This window comes from Rhagoletis pomonella, unplaced genomic scaffold (assembly GCF_013731165.1).
Source record: "Rhagoletis pomonella isolate Grant_MI unplaced genomic scaffold, Rhpom_1.0 Rhpom_scaffold_00005, whole genome shotgun sequence".
In the NCBI taxonomy this organism is placed as follows: domain Eukaryota; kingdom Metazoa; phylum Arthropoda; class Insecta; order Diptera; family Tephritidae; genus Rhagoletis; species Rhagoletis pomonella.
In genome coordinates, this window is record NW_023458559.1 from 53884972 (window position 1) to 53900250 (window position 15279).

Here is a 15279-nt window from a genome sequence, read left to right on the forward strand (position 1 = left end):
GGCAAGCGATACGATTATTTCAGTTTGTATGGGCGGTGCCACACCCCCTTTTCCAAAATTTTCTACTCTTCGCCGTAAGTATGGTATTCACAACATATTTTGCTGTGTCAAATTTCGATAATTTAGAATAAGCGGTTCCGGAGATAAGCGATATAAGAATTTCAGTTTGTATGGGCTACGTGGTGGTGCTACGCCCCGTTTTTCATTATCTAACACTTTTCGCCATAAATACGTTATTTATGTCATAAATAGCTGTGCAAAGTTTCAAAACGCTAGCATAGCTGTGTCCAATTTCAGGACGTTAGCATAAGTGGTTCCAGAGATAAGCGATATGAGAATTTCAGTTTGTATGGGAAGTGCCACGCCCACTTTTCCAACGCCTACCATTTTCCACCGTAAGTAGGGTATTTACAATCTATGCATCTATGTTAAGTTTCAGTTCCCCAGCATAATTGGTTTTAGAGATATAGTGGTTAGCACATTTTAGTCTATATGGCACATGCCACGCCCTCTATGTATCGGGATTAACATTTCTGGATTAGAGGAAGTTATATCCTTTAAATCGGTGTATGTTTCATTGAAATCGAGCGAACGGTACCTTCAAAAAAGGGATTGCAAAATTTTCTTGTGGCGTATTTAAATAGAGAGATAGATAGATGTGTAGGGCTCGGAATCTCATGCACTCAAAATTCAAAAGTATGCGCTATAAACAACTAAATATGGAATTAAAAACATTTTCCCCCAATGATTTATTGCCGGTACAAAAATAAATAACACATACATATGTATATTTCAACAAGAAAATGACGATAGCAATTCACTTCAAAAAACAATACAAGTGTATGTATAAAGCTAGTTTATAATCAAGAAGACAGTTACAATCTTGTGTAAATAGAAACATTGACACTATAAAAGTGGTTCAGATGAATGTTGAAGGGTCGTAAAACCTACAGCCATTTGGCGGCTTTAATGAATTTCAGTACGTCATCAGAGAGAGGCAGTTGCACTCTAAAACATTCTGCTTGGCCTTCAAGTGGTAAATTTCGGTAATTTTTGCGTGGGACACCTTCAGTGCTGAGCTGCACCTTGCTAGTCCGTCAGCTATCCCCTAAGTCCTCCATTAGTTGAGATCTAACAGAGGCCTCAATGGCCGCTTGGCTATCCGAGAAGATATTTAGATGAACATTTTAAAAGGATCAGTCCAGCGCCTTGGTATTGACCTAGAAGTTGTGTCGGTACCCAGCCGCCAAACTTAAATGTAGAATACGTGATATTATTAAGATCACATTCAAGTTAAAAATGGTACATGAAATACTCGTTTTGATTGTATTGAATTGAATTTAATAAATCAATATGAATTGCAAAATATAATAACTAGCAATAGAGAAGCAGATCCATTTAACTTCAATCGTATGAACCATCAGCTTATAAATATATATATGCCATGACGTGTATCACTACTTCGACTCACTTTTATTTCAATTCATATTTTAAACATTTTTATTACTTTTTATATAAGCCTAGGTCCCCCTATTAATACACTTCTTCGTGTTCATGCTCGTCTTCGCATTATCTTCGTCTTCGGATGTGTGCATTAGTTAGCTAAGACTTCTGAAACAGCTGGCAGCTCTCCTAAATATAGTTAAGAAATAAACAAATCTCCACACTGAAAATAAAATCTGCGTAAATATAACGAAAACTTGCGTACATTTTACGAAACGGTTCGTCATTTTGAGCCACGAAAGCTTTCGTTGATTGTACAAAACCGTTTTCGTACATACTACGAAAATATGAGACATCAGATCTTTAGTACATTTTACGAATGTGTTCATACTACTTACGAACGAATTTCGTACTACTTAATCGACTTACTAAAGAATTTCGTACTATTTCTTTATTTTTATTACGAAATTTTTGTAAAATGCACAAAAACAGTTCGTATATTTAACGAAATTATTTTCCTAAAATCTGCGGTTGTTGCGTAGAACTTCCGATTGCTTTCATTCAACACACTGTAAAAAACACAAGACGAATTATAACACAACACTTTTATTTTGTTTTTATTCCTAATTTTAAGCGTTTTTCTTTAACAAAATGTTTTGCAATGTTTTTATGTGGAGGTACTTGCCAGATTCGCAGCTTCTTCGATGTTTGTTTCCTTTCTCGACTATAAATTAAAAGAAAATTATAAGGCGTCTGAAAGGCAAGTTTCAGTGAAAAATCACACGTGTACTTACTTAAAATTTCATTAAGTAGTGCGTCTGTTCCTGGCTTGGGCTTGCCGTTGATAGTTAACTGATGAAATTGCCTATTTATGAAGTCCCACATTGCAGAGCAAGGCTCAGCGTGAGCGATGTTAAAAACATTGTATGCTTAAAAGCATTTAATTTTATATTGTATTTTTATCCAGCAAAAGCTTCTTAAAACATTTAAAATTATATTATACGTCTCACGGTAGCCAACCAGTAGTTTCGCAATGACACGCGGTACATAAAAATATGATGAAATCGTAAACTGATGGTAATTTAGTATATTGTATGAAAATATTCGTCTGTTGTACGAATTAAAAAAAAAAGATTCTGCATTTGTTCTATGTACGAAAGTGTTAAGTAAATTGTACGAATACAGAATTGAAGATTTCGTAAATTTTAATACCATACGTAAATATTACGAATGCCTTCGTACAATATACAAAATTATACGTACAGAGATTTGTTCAGTAATTTACGAATGTGTTTCGTAAAATAAACGTAAGATTTCGTAAATTGTACTGAAAAAAGGCTTTACGAAAGTCCTTTCGTTATATTTACGAATGGTTCGTAAAATCTTGTTTCGTTGTGAAAAATGTGTTCGTATTATGAACGAAAGTTTCGTACATTGTACAAAAACCAAGACTACGAAAGTTTTTCGTAGCACTTTTACGAAATTTTATTTTCAGTGTAGCGTCTGATATTGTGATACCTACATATATCATGTGCCTGATGAATTAAGTTAAATTTGATTTTTTAAATACATGACAACGCTCCTAAATACAGTTCAGAAATAAACGCTTTTTAAACCCATTTCATTTGATACCCATATTTTGAATAATTGCTTTCACTTATTAAATAATTTGACAACCCTCTTTAATTACGTATGCACGTATGTATGGCTTATCTCCTTCTCTCACTTCCAGCGTAAGCACGTGTTTGCAAAATAATGACGAAGAGCTTTTGTATGGAAAGTCATTTATGCCCATATATTTGAATAAAATGAACATGTTTAGAAGATATCAACCAATACTTCCCATATACCAAACTAGGGATGTTGCGAATGATGAATTTTAGACATCTGCGAATGCGAATGCGGATGCGGATGTGTAAAAGCTAACATCCGCGGGTGCGGATGCGAATGCTGATTTCAAGTATTTTAAAGAAATAATTTAGGAGAGTAAATTAGGCGATTTATGTAAATAAAAAATGGAAAAGTTTGTAATTTTTAATAATGTTTTCTGTTTAGTTCTTGAATTAAAAAATTGGAATATTGTATTTAATAAAAAGTAATGCTGTTGCCTTTTCAGGTTACAGCCTCTTTCTTAAAAGGTCGTATATCAAACCTACACTACTAAATAGCTATTCGCTCCAGGCGAAAAACTTGAAACTTGACAAAATTGTAAATTCTTTTCGATTGGCGCTGCACCAGTTGAGAGGACTTTCAGTTATATATATTTTCTTTTATTGTGGTGCAATAATTACTTTTTGAGAATTGCATCGAGGCTGCAAACATCGGATGTACTCTCCTGACTTTCATCTTCACAACTAGCACCATGGCAAGATCTTTGTTTAAACACCATTGTTTTCCAAAAATTTCTTCATTCTCATTCTTTTGGTTGTTCAGAATTTCTAACGTCATAAGCGTATTTCGATTTTAGTTTTTGGAATTCATTTTTAATCCTCTCATCTGTGGCCGATATCGCGAATAAATTGTTATTCTCTAGGGATGAAAATTTCTAAGAAAATTCTATTTTGAAAGTCGTGGCTGCCAGCCGAATTAGTTTAAAGTCTTGTTATATTGGCACCCCGTTTTTATAATAATTTGAATTATTGGAATCACAGACGATGAAGGCCTCAGATCTGCTTAGTTCCGGGTGACTTTATGAAAAGATTCACCTGTAATGAATAGCTTGTAATTCGTTTTTCGCTAGCGATGCATCCAGTTTTTCCAACAGACCTTTGGCAAAAAATGTTCGATTCTTACATAATTCTTACCTAATTAAAGGTTATCTTTTAACGTGCAAATAGTCGATTCTCTTTATAGCTAGTCGTTGAATATTTCCGCTGGAAATATCTATTGAATAGGGATGGGTAAATTCGATATTCGAAGCTTCGATATTCGAATTTTAATAGAATTTTAGCTCCAAAATGGCGAATTTTTGAAATCAAACTTTGTGTTGCTGAAATTCGGATAAAATCGAATTTTTCTACAAAAAATCGAATTTCCTCTTTATTTCCAAAAAAATCAACTCAACTTTCTTCTTTCTGACTAAATTTGCCATCACTGTGTGTGGCACTTCATTTGTCTTAGGGATGCAAGTAAAAACATACATGTTTTTCGATCTGATGCATTGAGACAAAAAATCTGTGCCAAGAAGGAATTGTTATTGCAAACTCAAATTTAAAAAAATTTTTGTAAAAAACCAGTTTTTTTGTTGATTTTTTTATTTTAAATTTTTATATGCTTTTACGTTGGTAGCATGAAGCTTTTGCCTAGTAAAATTTTCCGGAGAATAATTTTCTAGAATATATATCAATTCGCTTTTTGCGGGATTTCTTGAAGTAAGGGTCAAAATGACCCTTTTAGGCCGGAGCTATGGGTTAAAATGTTCCACGAAAATATTAATAAATTTAATAATATCCAAGCACCGGACCCCTCTGGCCGGTCAGCATTTTAAAGAATTGATTCTAATAAAACGGTGCCTAGGTATTAAATAAATGAGTTTTACCAATTTAAATTTTTTTAAATTTTACAAATGTAAATGTAAATTTTTCGTATGTAAAAGTTTCTATAAACTAATATATTAGTTACTAAAATCTTCCAAGATTCATTATTTCACTATAGGTATAAGCAAAATAGGCCAAAATACCCCTTTAAGTACATTTATAAAAATGTGGCAACCATAACTGAGCGCGACGCACCAATACCACGACAAAATGAGACTGTGTAGTTGTGCCCAGCATTGCTTTAAAGCAGCGATGGGATTGACCCCAAAATAAGCCCATATTTACCGTTGTTTGTACGACAGTCACCGAATTGGTTACTTACAGAAATGTACCTGTCGATAGGTTTGGAATTTTCGCTTTGAAACGCCACACTCTTCTTTGAAATCGCTTCACTAGTTCTCGGGCAATAAGCGTTTTCATGAAGCTCCAAAAATTACAACTACAACATTTGGCCATAGCCTCCTAAGCTAATTCGAATTATGAAAGAGAAAGCTAAGATGAACGAGCATCATTCCAAGTTGTTGATATTTGGAAAGAGATTGGGAGGTGAATGAATTATAAAGGGTGAGCAAAATACCTTTCCACTGATACCTCATAAGTCTAACAAGTTTTTCTTAAACTAATCTTTGAAAAAAGTTAAAAACAGCATCAAAAATCTCATTATTATGATTCCGTTGTAAAATTTTTTTCATATTCTTATGCAGATTCTTTAATCTTAAACTATTGTTTTGTCATCTGGGGTTTCTTTTTCAAAAAATCCCTTAAGAAACCATTTTTATTCGTAAAAACTTAATATTTGGAGGTATTTTCAAATCGGCCCAGCTCACGTAAATCTTAATATTTTTCGGAAATATTTTAATGGAAGCCTTCAAATATAATAAATATTGTAATCCCTGCGGAAAAACCGTAACTTTTTTTGGTGATGCAGTCTTATCTACATATGTAAATGTAAATATGTATATATGTGCGCATGTACTGATCTTTACAATCATGCTGCCGTCAGTGTTGCCAGAGAAATTCCCCTAAAAATCTTAATTTTTTCCACAAAAATCTTCAAAATAAGATTTTAAAGCTAGAAGAAATCTTTTTGATCCCAAAAACTCTTCATTTAAAAATACCTAAAAAGAAACACAAAATTCTATAGTGGCTTTACGGCTGTAAATAGCCCTTATTATGTTGGTTGAAAAAATTACCAATATCAAGTTATAAAGTCCTTTTTAACTTAAAATGAATATTGCCTCGCGTCATCACAAAATTTGTAGCACAGTTTACATATGTATATATACGAAATGAGGAGTTTAGCAATTCGTGCGAATATTTTTTTTATGTATATATGTTACCGCATAACTTTGGACTTCTTGAACCGATTTCGATAATTCTTTTTTATCGGAAAGGTAGAACCTCAAGGGTGGTCCCATACTAATTTGGTTTAGATCCGGTCATTGGATCATGAAGAAGTTGACGATAAATTTTTATATGAGAATTAAAGTCGCTTGTGTTTTTTGTTCAAAAATTACTTGTTCTTTTTTATGGAAGAAATAGCTCGTTACTAACAAAGACCATAAGTTCAAACTTCAATCTTACAAAAGTTCAGAAAATTCGATAAAGTTCCGTAATAATTTTGAGCTTTTTTTTAATTCGATTTTTTTTGATACTTTTACATGGACGTTGTTTTATAAAGCTTATCGCTCCTTTTTTATCTCGTTATACATTTATCCATGTAGACTCATCAGCCGAAATGGCGGTTTACTTGAAATTGTCCATTGTTGTTATTTCAACTAGAGGGGATACAAAAGACCGTTTGTTCTTTTCCTCCACTCTCGAACTCTGCACTAGAGTATATGTTTTTCTGTGCGAGAGAACAACTTTAAAAATTTTACATCGTACACAAAAATATTCATCCTGAAGATATTTTCAGTGTAAAATTTAGCTTTTTAAAAAATCTTTTTTTGAAGATTTTTAATAAAAAACAACCCAAGAAGTCTTCATTTTCAAGATAAGTCTCGACTTATGGCAACGCTGGCTGCCGTACGTCTCACTCTTGGCACCTGCTGCATTGAATACTTTCTACTTTTGTGCTTTTTAAAAAAATTTCGATTTCTGTAAATATGCATGGGCGTATGTACATATATATATAGGCTCTTTGTTTTACAGTGCTCAAGTGACCAGCAACAGCCACTCGACCTTGCAGTCCGCTTTGTTTACTCACTCGCTTTGTACACTCACTAACTTCGGCGCTCACTCCCATCGCCCTGCCATGTCTACCTGTCTGTCTACGCGTGCATTGGCCGAAACAAAGCAACATTATCACTTACTTTGACTTTTAAACTGCTATGCGTTGTTACGGCCCGTCATCGCGTCACTTCAACAACTGTTAACTTGAGAGTCGTATGCAGAGTGCTTTCACAAAAGAAAAATAAAAAAAAAAACAGAAAAATTTAAGTTTTTTTCCGCAGTCATTAATTTACCGCTGTGGCCGCTGCCAGTAATTTGCTGTTTGCCTGTTAAATAAAATTTGTTATTTAATTTATTAAAAAAAATTATTTTAAAAGTAAACATGCGACGACGATGACGACGGTGCCGTTGTTGAACGGCACGCTCTGCTTGCGGCTGTCTTTGCTGTGGAAGTCGTGTGATGGATTCCGAGAGCTGCATTCATTTTAAAATTTTTCTGTAGATTTGTCTGCAAGTGGGCTCTGCAGTTTTCTGTTTACACTCATTTGCAAGTCGCCAGTCACAGAGCTCATACAGGGAGGCACAGCGCTGGCAAGAGCTGGGAGAAGACTCCCTAGTAAACTACTTGGTAGATTGGCTTGTGTATATTTGATTTTGTCTCGTCTCACCAGAGGTAAAGCCGAAAATTTGTCAAACAAATTTAAGAAATTTGCATAAAAATAAGCGCATTGGGTAAATGTCAGTGTTGGCAGAACTTTTTAGGCCAACCGGCTTAATTGGCAAAAAACGGCTAAAAACGGCTTAACTGTTTCAACTAAATTTCCCATGTTTTATTTAAATAAATCACAAGTAGAAATACTAGTTCTTGGAGAGAAGTTGCAAATTCAAACTGGAAAAAATTTTGCCTGCAAGAATTTGCAATTAGGAAGAACATATAATTGTAGCACATGGTTGGATTTTTTATCGACGATAACTTGAATAAACAAGTTAAAGGGAAAAGTGTAGGTAAATAATTGTTTAGTTAATTAATTTAGTTAACTGCAATGATTTGAAAGGTACTCGGCTGAAAAAACGGAATTCATAATCGGAATGCAATCTCAACCAGAGTCGATATAGGAAACCCGACCAAGAAATTGAAACGTTTGTTGAAGAAGGTCGGAACAACACGAAATATATATGTAGATCCTGTGTTTTGCCCCTTTGAAAGAATTTTAAAAATTCTATACAAATTTCTTTTGTTTGAAATGCAACCGTGGACACTAGCTGGCAAAAAAACATCCAAATTCCTGCAAATTTGAGTTCGTTCTCTACTTGAGAGGGAATTCGCGCCGAGACCAAAAAGCTTCTCTCCTGTGCGAATTTGCGCCAGTTGGTTATCCCAAGCGCCGACAGGTCCTTCTGCACTTGGTCTTTCCATTGCGTTCGTGGGCGCCCATGCTTTCGTGTTGCCCACCCATGGGGGCGGAGTCGAAGGACCTTTTCACCGGAGCGTCGTCATCCAAGCGTACAACATGTCCAAGCCAGCGCAATCGCTGTATTTTTATGCGCTTAACTGTGTCCATGTCGTTAAAATGTTCATACAATTCGTCATTCCATCTTCTCCGATACCCGTCGTCCACGAAAACAGGGCCGTAGATCTTGCGTAGAATAGTTCTCTCGAAAGCCCCCAAAGCCTTCTCACCTTTGTTCGACATCGTTCAAGTTTCTGCGCTATATAAAAGGACGGGCATGATGAGAGATTTGTAGAGCACGATTTTCGTCCGTCGAGAGAGGGCTCTGCTTTTCAATTGCCTACCGAGCCCAAAGTAGCACCTATTGACAAGAGTAATTCTTCGCTTGATCTCCAGGCTGACGTTACTGGTGGTGTTTATGCTGGATCCTAGGTAGACAAGGTCCTTCACTACTTCAAACTTATAGCTGCCAACAGTGACGTGTGTCCCGAAACGCGTGGACTCTTTATATGTTGCCAGGAGGTACTTTGTCTTGCCCTCGTTCGCCGCTAGACCAACCTCTTTAGCTTCTTTTTCTAAACTGGAAAATGCTGTGGTTGCGTCACTTTGTTTCAGATCTACGATATCGATATTATCTGCGATATATACGCCAGCAGCATTAAATGGTGCTACTGAGATTCAGATTTGCAGCTCTTATTACGCTTTCCAGCATCGCATTGAAAGTCACACGGGAGGGAATAGCTTTGTCTAAAACCTTGTTTGGTCTCAAACGGCGCGGAGAGGTCCTTCCCAATTTGGACGGAGCTGAAAGTTGTGCTCAATGTCACTCTACATAAGTAGTCATATTAGTTTTGCGGAGATCCCAAATTTGGACATGGCGTCTTACAGGCAGCTCCTCTTCGTGGTATCAAAAGCACGTCGTGTGTGTCGAGTTGCTTATCTAGTGTCTTCTACAGCATTTGACGTGCTGTGAAAATTTGGTCAATGGCGGGCTTACCCTTACAACATCATAAATTTGGTACTACTGACTACCATGTTTCGTGCCGATTCGATTTCGATTTTAATATCGTGGCGGGGGCAGCGGCCATACGCTTTTCCTAGACTCTCATAGAAAATCTGCTTAGTCTCATCGTCCTTCTCTTCCGTCGTGGCGTGCACACAAATTAGGCTAATGCTATTAAATTTCGTCTTTATGTGGATTGAGGCGATTCGCTCACTGATGGGTGTGAACCGGGCGACAAGGTGTCGGAGTCTCCGCCCGACCACAAATCCGACACCAAATTTTGCGCCGGGTCATGACAGCTATAGTAGACGTCGCATGCTGCAAATTTTTTGCAGCGATGCCCCGTCCATCGCATTTCCTGAACTGCGGTGATGTTTGCCTGATATTCAGCAGTTGGATAGAGGCACCTTACCTATAGCGGGTCTGGACATTCCAGGTGCATATCCGTAATTCGTAGTCCTTGTTCCGTTTGCGGGGGTCGTCAACGTGTGGGGATGTAGTTAACCGAGGCTTTTTTGGTATTTTCATTTGACATATTTTTTTACGTGGCAAGTCCCAAGCTCAGCGCACAACCATTGATGGGGTGGATGGCTTTTCAACCGAATACACATTTGTATAGCGGGCCACTTGCTTCAAGACAGACGCCCGCTTGCAGCCGCACCTCCTGGTGAGCAGACGCTGCAGACTTCAGTGAGCCCTTAAACCGAATAAGTCGGAGTGGTCCCACCGAAGCTCCCTCTCTTTCTGCCGTGACCCAAGGCTCCACTCGGATTGGTTACCGTATCTTGCACATGTGTTGCTCACGTTGCCTAGAGTGCGCGAGGATTTTTTCTTACTATCTGATATTTTGAGTGATAATTCTCGCTGGACTTTCGACGAACAAACCTATTGTCTTCCCCACAAGAAAAGGGCTTTTCAGAATGTCCGATTCTCAATACACTCAACTAAAAACCAATACACATAAAAAACGCTGTACGAACTTCCCTTCAATTTTAAGGCAGTAAAACAAAGACCTTAAGTTAACATCAGCCGAGGCCATATGTTGACAATGGATACTAAATCACATTTACACAAAAGAACTGGTCCGATTCTTCAGAAATCCCTTTAAATCTGATGTAAAATATGATGCCAAAAGGCTGCAGATCTACCTCTGACATTCAGATGACCAGTCATATGATCGGCGAATGTCTGGTAGGGTTCCCAGAGAGTTTTGCTTTACATAGAAATTTGTGCTCTTTTATTTTAATTTTGACACATTTCAGTGTTGGCCCTCGGTTTTGGGAATTTACATAAGTTCTCAGCAAAAAATTTTGTTTGAAAAAATACATATGTGTATGTACATAGTGCTTGTTATTTTCTAAATTTGCGAATAAAACTTCACACTTAAAATTAAAACATTCATAACAAACATTTTATGAAGAAAATCCCCGCTACCGCTTTCTTTAGAAAAAATATATTCGTTTAAAATAAAAATAAGCAAAATGGGCCCAATTTTATATAACCCTGCCTAACGTGAAAATTTTCTCCGCGGTAAGGCTAGTAGCCATTTCTAACATTATCAATTATCGAAAAAAGTATTACATTTGCATGCACTGGGTCTACACAAATTTTACAAACTTTTATTTTGCTCATCTCGCAGAACAACGAAAAGGGCTATCATTTTATGTAGTTTATTGATGATTAGATATCATTCGGAAAAAGTTTGGCTTACAGTAAATTCTACGTGGTAAGGGCTTCACCATTATTTGGTTTCATAGAGATTCGGATACCTTCCTAATTGAAGTTGTAAAGGAAATTCTTTTAAGTGCTTTTTTCGTTTAAGCGCACAAGTTTTTCGTGCAAAGAAGAATGGGCAGCTAAGCAAAATATACTGTATTTGAGTTTTAATAAAATAAGGCAAATAGCAAAATCGGCTAAAAACGGCTATTTTTTTTACAACTCGGCTAACAAATCGGCTGCCGGCTAAAACGAAATTTATCCGGCTGTTTGCTATCGCAACCGGCTAAATCTAGCCGGAAAATGACTTAAATGGCAACACTGGTAAGTGTATTTGACTGATGGTGTTAGCGTTGGCAGAAAACATTTAATTGTATAAATTGTTATTATTCTTTCAGCTAAATTATTTTGTGCTTTCGTCTTCTAGTTAGCCTAGTAGTGCTGTGCTATATCTGATCTGACGCTCTACTGTTTCGCTACTGTTAGCTAAAGAAGGGCGAAATGGACTTTTTTCGTTGACATGCAGAGTTTGATACCTTTTTACAGACCACATTTAGCTGACTTTGGAGGACGTCGTTATTATGCATAAAGATCTCACAGTATGTAATATTTAAAGTTCGGATCTACATACATACATACATACATATGTCGATGAAAAAATGAAGAAAAGCAAAACCAGTCTTAAGGATTTAGGGGTCAACAAATGCAAATGCGTGTTTTATTTGATTGGAACCATTTATGCCAACGTCCTGAAATTTGACACAGAAACATATCGATGGCTGAGTGGAAGAGCGACCTATCTCGGCAGCCAGTTCGAAAACGCTCTATCTCAAAAAACTTTTCAAGAACGCCCTATTTCAGAATTTAGTTGAAAAACACCCTATCTCACTTTAAAATGTATTGAAAATATGCTGATACAGGGCGTTTTTAAATCGGCAGCTGAGATAGGGCGTTTTTGAAACAAATTCTGAAATAGGGCGTTCTTGAAAAGTTTTTTGAGATAGAGCGTTTTCGAACTGGTTTCCCAGATAGGTCGATCTTCCCTCAGCCATCGATATGCTATTAAGCTCAAAATCTTTGGGGAATTTTGGTAAAATTTGTTGAATTTTAATAATTTTTGTACAAAGCGGATTTATATGGTGCGTGTTATATACAAAAAAAAAAAGAAACATCGGATAAACAAAAGAAATATAGCCCAAACTGGTCAAAATAAAAAGCTGTTATTATTTCTTCCACCACTGTACATATAAAATGGCAAGAATCATTCCATTGGGATCCATTTTCTACCAGATTTCTAAATCGCATTGAATGATTGTTATTTTGTCTAATGATTTTTAAAAGGTGTTTGTCTTCCGTTAGGAGGCGCAGGGATTGAGAGTAGATATGGGAATGTGACTAAATATTAAGTCCCGATCCCGCCCATCCCAAAATTAAATTTTTAAGTTCCGAACCCGACATTTTTCAGACTTCTACCGCGGGTCGCGGGGGTCCCGAAATCTTTCTCTAAGAAAATTCACATTCTTACCCCAACCTAGCAACAAAATTCAAATATAGACTCTTCCTCGATCCCACACGTATACGCAACGCCGCAGCACCCAAGCAAGTCATCACAATTTTTGTACACCGAAAACTACCAGGCGACCAGAACGTAGCAGCAAGTGCCAATGTTAGCACAACATTATTCTGTCAACAGCACATAGGTTCTGTTGTTCGAGGTTCTGTTGTTCGAGGTTTTGTTGTTCAAGGTTATGTTCTGTAGCCAACATAAATGTTAACGATAACATAAATGTTATTGAGCTATGTTATCATATATATTTCCTGCTGCTGCAGCCTTCTGGGCGCCCAGTAGATTGCGTTGTACGAATTTTGAGTTTTGAGCAACGGGCGGCAAAACTTGGGCGCAAACCGGACAGGGTTTTGTGTGGCAAACGAACAGTAGTGGCATTTAGTACGATTTTGGCAAGGAAATTTTAATATAAAATTAGCCACATTTAATACCTACACAGGGTTAATAAAACAAGCTGTTATTTTACAATTTTTCACCGCATCATAATTATTTATTATGCTTGATACCACCATTTTATAGAGAGAGATATATTTAATATTTATTGCACAAAATTTCGTCGTAACTTCGTTCATCGTGTTTTTCCTTTCTTCTTTTTTGTTGTGTATACTATTGTATGTATGTATTTACGGTAATTACTTTTGTGTTTTGGAATTTCTTTTTTTTTTGTGTTTTTAGTTTTTCTTTTTTTGCTTATTCGACAATCCTTTCCCATACACATTGTTTACTTAATATCTGAATTATTTTATTATTATCAACGCTACTTACAGTTATTTATTTTAATATTAATTTTCGCAGGCTTATAACTTTTCTGCTCTTTGTTGTAACAAAAAATGTTCCTTTAAATAATTAATTTTTTCATATGTTTTTTTTTTTTTGTATTTTTGGGCATCGCTGATATTTAATAAATATTCTCTGTGTTATTACATAGTTGGTAATGGATAAGTTTTGCTTGTGTTTTTTTTTTATATGTATAGAGAAGCTTAAAAATATATAGCGAAAAAATTGTGCCACATATTTTTTCTGTCCATTTCATTTGCTGTCAAATGCAAATCCTTTGTTTTCACTTAATTTTTTTTTTCAATAAATTTTTGACAATGAAATTTTTTTTTGCCCCGCTAATTCTAAATATTTAATTTTATCGGTGCATACACTATGATAACGGTAATTAATGTTATTATTATTAAATTTGTGTATACAGAGATGCAGCTGACAGATATGTTTTGTAGCAGTAATTGTTACTTTTTTCCATAGGGTTAGTAAATTGTTTGCAGTTGTAAATTTAAATTTGATATTTTTTCGATATTCACTATACCTAAGTATGATTATTATCATCGGTTGTTTTTTTCGGTATTGTTTTTGATTTATGTTTTTAAGTATGTATGTATGTGGAGTGGTGGAAAAATAAATAGGGACACGACATTTTAACAAATTTTGCCTATTATTTTTTTTGGTTTTAATACATATAAACTCATATTTTATACTTTGTGCATAAATTATATAATTTCCGCAAAATTGCATCTTCATTTTCAACTTTTTAATCAGATTTTGTAGAATCTTTTTGATTATGCAGTTTTATAGCCCATTAATTTTAGTAGAACAAAGTGTTAGTTTAAATTCGCATTTTTTTTTTTACAAAGTATGTTCGACAATTTTTCTTTGTATAGAATAAGTGCGTAATACATTCAGAATAAAAACTAACGCGATTCTTTAGGAACATTAAACTTGCACCTTAATAAAATTTAGTGGGCTATAAAACTGCATACTGAAAAATATTCTGAAAAACCTGATTAAAAACTTGGAAATTTAGATGCAATTTAGCAGAATTCTTATAATTTTTGCTCAAAGCTTAAAACATGAATTTATATGGTTTTTGTTAGATAAGAAGCTATACTTTTATAAAAAAAAAAAAAATAAGTATTAAATAAACAAAAGCAAAATAGGCAAAATTTGTTAAACATTCGTGTCTTTATTTATTTTTCCACCACTGAATGTATGTATGTTTGTGTGTGTGTGTGTAAAAACGAACAATTGCTGTATTTCTGTGTTAGCAAATATATTTGTTGTTTTTGTTGTTTTTGTGTCGCATAACATGTGTTCTTTGTTGTTATTGTGCAGGCAATCGTTCATGAGCCTGCTTACATTTGCATTTGTTAATTAAATAGATATTTGCCGAATGTGCAATTTAATTAAACAGATTTCAAAAAGCTATATTTTTTCTACACATTCCGATTGAAATTTTTTTACATACCTTTTCTACATTTTCTTTTAGATTTTAAATGTATGTATGTATGCCTATTTCTAATCTTCGCTATGCATTTTTTTGTGCGCTTTAATTCGAAAATTTTACAATTTCAGTTGAATTTCGTTTGTTGTTTTTTTTTTTCTTCG